At 32.4% G+C, this 5,983-nt stretch overlaps 1 long non-coding RNA gene across 1 annotated transcript; it reads right to left on the reverse strand.

Moving 5' to 3' along the window:
- Positions 1-772: 772 nt before the first annotated feature.
- On the reverse strand, positions 773-5,137 carry LOC138314025 (uncharacterized). The gene is made up of 3 exons (XR_011207314.1): positions 2,842-5,137; positions 1,770-1,871; positions 773-1,488 (listed from the first exon to the last, which is right to left on the reverse strand). It is a non-coding gene; the product is annotated as an uncharacterized lncRNA (long non-coding RNA).
- Positions 5,138-5,983: the final 846 nt, after the last annotated feature.

Genomic DNA, 5,983 nt, shown 5'->3' on the forward strand with positions numbered 1-5,983 from the left:
TCAATAGGAAATAAGTGCATTTTAAGTGGGTCTGTTTTAAAACACAATTATGAAATGTAGCTGTAAGCGTATTTCTGGTAGTCAAAGTGGATTTAAAGTGGATCACATAAGGGGATTTTAAGCGTCTAAAATATGTAAATGAGCTATCCAGTGGATTTGAAGTGGTCCCACTAAGGGGATTTGAAGTGGTCCCACTAAGGGGATTTGAAGTGGTCCCACTAAGGGGATTTGAAGTGGTCCCACTAAGGGGATTAGAAGTGGTCCCGCTAAGGGGATTTGAAGTGGTCCTAATAAGGGGATTTGAAGTGGTTATGCTAAGGGGATTTGAAGTGGTCCCACTAAGGGGATTTTAAGCGTCTAAAATATGTAAATGAGCTTACCAGTGGATTTGAAGTGGTCCCGCCAAGGGGATTTGAAGTGGTCCCGCTAAGGGGATTTGAAGTGGTTATGCTAAGGGGATTTGAAGTGGTCTCACTAAGGGGATTAAAAGTGGTCCTGGTAAGGGGATTTTAAGCGTCTAAAATATGTAAATGAGGAAACCAGTGCATTTGAAGTAGTCCCTCTAAGGGGATTTGAAGTGTCTAAACATCAAGAGCTAATATTCCATCAAAAGTATCTTTAGTAACTTCTGGATTCGTTTCTTAAATCAAAATTAAATTAAATTGCTGTAACAACTATTGTTTGAATCTCTAAGCAAAACTGGAGTCCAGAGGTTTGTGAAAGATCTTTTACTGGAATAGCTCTTACTTCTGAAAAATAACAAACTTGACAATTAAATTTCAATGTATTGTATTTCATATAAACTAATTTCTTTTTTTAAAATACATTCTTAAATAAAGTAAATATGGAATGGTACACATAATAATCAGAAATAAATAAAATCATCTATTACATCATTATCTTAAATAACTTATATAACGGTATTATGAAACAGGATGTATCTGATCAAAACTACACATGACAAGTAGAAATACCATATTAGACATCCCAATTATTTGTATGAATACATATGTGTTAAAATATTCATTATCAGAAATAACATTACCTTCCCAAGCTCATTTCTTTGGCATAAATGAAATAGTAAAGAAATTAAAAGAAAAACAGCATATTTTGTGATATCAATGAACAACTTAAAGTTGTATGGTCTGTGACTACATATTTTTCTCCGCCTCTCCAAGTTTTGAACTTTCGATATTTAACGACTTTTGTTAAGTTCGTAATCACAAAGTTACTAAACTAAAATATTGATTTTTAACCTGTACACGTTTAAAATAGCTCGAAGGTGTCCGAACTGTTCCAATCTATTCCGATCTGTACTGGTATTGCTGATTTTGACTAAGTGATACGGCTCTGGAGGTTCCAACCTATATATGGGTATCGCAGATTATGTACACCACACCTAATGATAATCTCATCTTTTGTACTGTATATGTCTGCATGGGGAAGTGTCTTCTCCATTTTTAACTCCAATCTACACATGTATAGAACCTGGTTAAAGTAAAAAAAAAAATGAATGAAAGATAGCAACCAATTATAATAATTCATTTATTATGAATTTGTTTAAAAATCAAAACCAGGAAGGGTTAACATATTAGAATGATGTAATAGGGTTGTGGTTTTTCAATTAGAATTATTGTGATCACCATTTCAATTTACCTGGGTATATTAATTCATTTAGATTTATGAATTACACTGTAATTGATTAGTTGCTTTTGCACACAAACATTTATTCACAATGCATTACCATATTTATGAGTATATTTAATTACCAATGATAAAGATGAAAGTGTCGGACTGGTGCAAATTAATCTCCAAAAATCAGTCAAACGTACTTGTGGTTGTTTTCTTCTTTCCTCGCCATTCTGTTATTCCTGGAAAAAATTATATGAATGATATCATCACAAGCTAATTGCATGGAAGCCACAATAGGAAATTTCATTAAGAAAAATACTAGATCTTTAGAACCATAAATAATAATTATACTGTATTTAAAATTCCAAAATGTAAACAAATAAATTAAAATTTCATATTTAAGTTTAAATGGAAGGTAATTTATAAATATATATCTTATATTTTCTAAAACTTTTCATCAATATAAGACTATCCAATTTGAAAATAAATTTTCACATATTCATATTTGAATTATAATTTTTAATACACGTATATCATAAAATCCAGACAATTACATGCAAATATAGACCAATAAAATGCTTTGTATTTCAAAATATTCAATGTATTTTGTTACAGCAATCAATGATCAATTGTTAGCAGCTTTGTTTAACAGAATTATACCGAGAATTACCAGGGTAATCTCGAGCTCTTATTCTTCCCAACCTGAACGACATCGGGCATTACACATAGTTGTGATTTATCTCCCCTCGGTAGCTCCGGTTGTTACTCTTCCATGTCAGTTACGATTTTTGAATAGGCCTAATTTTCTGTTGCCAACACGAAGATAACTTACAGATATTCATATTACAAGTTACATTTTTTTAATTCAATAATAGTTTAAGATGTACAAAACATAATATTTTGGTTACCAATCCTCATAAAACACAGACTTTTTGATAAAAAAGAACAAATAGACCCTCAGTATTTTCTTCTGAAAACAGTGAATTCAAAAATTCAAAAAAATAAGATCGTTCAAACTCATCCAAATTATGTCCAAAATTCATGAAATACTTGGTATACATTAGTTATTTAAACCATGTTTTCAGTAATGATGTGATTTAGTTATTGACCAAAGCTAGAAATTTTGGTTCTGTGGTATTTTAAAATTTACGACCTGCTTCGTGTAACCGGTAGTTTAGGCTAATTCTATGGTGAAAATTGAAAACGTACCTTAATTCTGAAATGTAAAACTGGCAGTGATTGATGAATCAGCTAACAGACATGAAATAAACCCCCATCAAGTTGATTTAACATCGTCTGTACGCTTGGCAAGGCAGAGTCCGAGTTGTTTACATTTTCAAATTCTTCCGTAAACACCTTCCTCTTTTCCCGCGAAAAGTCACGTGATCAACAAAGGGGATTCCCCGGTCGGGATTCCCCAGCAAAGTGCATGCTGTGCATCTTAATTAAACAAATCTTTGCCTCAGTGAGGCCTTCGGCAAATATTTCAACTAGTGTAGTTGTGAAATGATTTAGTGTATTAATGAAGTGTTTCTGGTGTTATTCTTGTAGAAAGATAATTTATTCATCGACAGTGTATTTACGACAACAGTGTTTACTCTTGGTTTCCGACATGCAGACTATGCCTCAGTGAAGCTTTCAATCCAAATATTTCGACCAGTTTTAATGTTGATAACTGGTGAAAGTGAACAAATCAAGTATTCCTGGTGTTATAATGATGGAAAGATCGTTTACTCACAAGTGTCAGTCTGACTGCCTATTTACGACAAAATTGTTTACTGTACTATACATATCGGTTTACGGCATGCAGTTTGGAGAACATGTTCACTACACGTGTGTTTATCACTAATTTTAACGATAATTTTCATACCTATAACCTAGCGTGTTTGTTTAATCCAAGCTGGATAATAATTTAAGCCCCAAACCCCATTTAATGGAATGTATGGATAGTGTGTGTGCACCTATACACAAACATATTGATAGCCACCTGTGAGTGACTGGTTAGCCGAGGTGTGAATTAATGGCTAGTTAGCTTAACCGATCTATATACATCATCAATAATGCGTCTGTATCTACTTAAAAACAAAGATTTTATTCTTCAAATTGCATCAACACTCACTTGAGTAAAGTACTATTATGTCTTTATTTAGATGTTTTAATGAATCTTCATATTTCTAGTAAAATTGCGCATGAAAATCCTAAAGCATATCTAGCAATGCTCCTTACGTAGAGAACCGTCCCGGCTGTGGGCCGTGTGCAAAAAGTCAAGTGTGCAAAAAGTCAAAACACACGTGGGATTTATAAGATGTCGAAAATGACCTATATTTAAGATTTTCGATGAGTGGTTTGCAATTTTATTACTGCAGAACTAACAAGCTACAAGGTTAGTGACATTTTTAGCCGTACTGTTATATATAATTAGCCATCAGCTTGGATCTGGTACCGTAGTGAGTTCACTTACAATGTGATTATCGCAAGCCAATGCAACGTTATTCGATTGCTCTTTAAAGTTTGTTAATTATCTTCAACACACTAATATTACTTATTGTCACAATTTTAAGTAACTAGATTATAATCTTTTCAAATATTTCTGATAACTATTCATGGAGTGCACGGAGTACGGTGGACGGTGGACCGCCGATGATTTGGACATCTGCAAGATATTTCACAGACAGTTTCAGGTTACGGTGGCCAATAAAAGAAAACAAACACAATGCAATTTTAGTATTATTTCTTCTAAATAAAACACTTGATTGTACAAGTTGTCAAGCATTGATTGGGAATGTTTGCATTGAAATTGCCACTTTTATACATCGATTTTGTGGCTCCATGGACATTGTTTTTCCCAAAAAATTTTGATGCACAAAATATTACCGTAGAGTTTTTTTCAGCATTTTCAGCCCAAAAAAGTACCTGCGCTAAGTACATTGGTGCGCAAGTTACACAAATTTTTACGGTACAGGTCTTTTGACATAAAGCTGTTCTGAAAATCATCAAAATTATTTCACAATGTTCTAAACATAATTTTATTACATCCTGATGTAAAACAATTTAAAAATTGGCCATGTTTGGGGATGATTTATGATCATGCCAAATATTTTTTTTTCCAAATAATGATTAAGTATTATAAGTGGAAAATAAGTTGTCTAACAGTCTGCAAAATATGACTTAACTTTTCCAAGTGGAAATTAAGTTGGCAAAATTAGATTGCAAATAATGATTAAGTATTATAAGTGGAAAATAAGTTGTCTAACAATCTGCAAAATATGACTTAACTTTTCCAAGTGGAAATTAAGTAGGCAAAATTAGTTTGCAAATAATGATGAAGTATTATAAGTGGAAAATAAGTATTAAACAGAACAAATAGTCGACATAGTGATGGATTGAAGTTGTTTCTAAGCCCTACTTTAAAACCACTTGCTTTTACAAAGGCAAATTGAGAGATACAAGGGGAAACTAAGTGGTAAGAACACTATTTACTTATTATCCCCTTACCTATAAGTGGAATTAATAAGTGGCAAAATATTTATAAAGCTAAGGGTTTTACTTGGATAGTTAAAATCAGTGATTTAAATAAATTTGACAACTGTTTATGACTATATGAAGAGTACATGCTTCCATCAAAACTGTAAATACTTAGAGGTTTTTTTTTGAGTTTTTTTAATCAATTGAAATGCTCCTGTTAACATTTGAGACCAATACGTATTAAAGCCCAGGGGATCATCGAGTCAGGATTAGGATTGGATGAAGGAACATGCTAATCTTAGGCTGAAAATAATTAGCCCTTTAATGCAAGTTTTACTAATTTATACTACAGAAAAATTTATTGCAAATAAAATGTTCACAATGAATATGTTTTTACTCCTTTACAAACTTAACTGTCAGAACAAACTGTAAACCGCTCTCCAATCAGAGAGAGGTACTATTTAAATGCAGGACTTTTAAAGTTCCTATCACAGACATTAAATCACTCTAGTCATTATAAAAACTCTGACATGACCATTCCATCTATAACTTATTTGATAATCTGACTAATCCAGTTATTTTGAGGAATTAGCGATTATCTTGAGTTTTAGCCTACTGGTTTGACCATGAATTTTCTTAAGAACGACCCATCTTTTGAAATGCATACAATAGGCCAGGGGAATTCCAATGTGGATAATACTGAGAAATGCTATCCTCAGTACTAAAATAATACGCACTAATGTAAAGATTGTTGACAAAATACACGGTTTGACCTATGAAAAATTGAAGTTACATTACAAACAAAAATTTCATTTAGTTCTGATTATGGTTCCTGTACGATACAAACTAATTTATGTTTATTTGTACCTTGAAAATAGTAAACTGT

The sequence above is a fragment of the Argopecten irradians genome, unplaced genomic scaffold (assembly GCF_041381155.1).
Source record: "Argopecten irradians isolate NY unplaced genomic scaffold, Ai_NY scaffold_1221, whole genome shotgun sequence".
Classification (NCBI taxonomy): domain Eukaryota; kingdom Metazoa; phylum Mollusca; class Bivalvia; order Pectinida; family Pectinidae; genus Argopecten; species Argopecten irradians.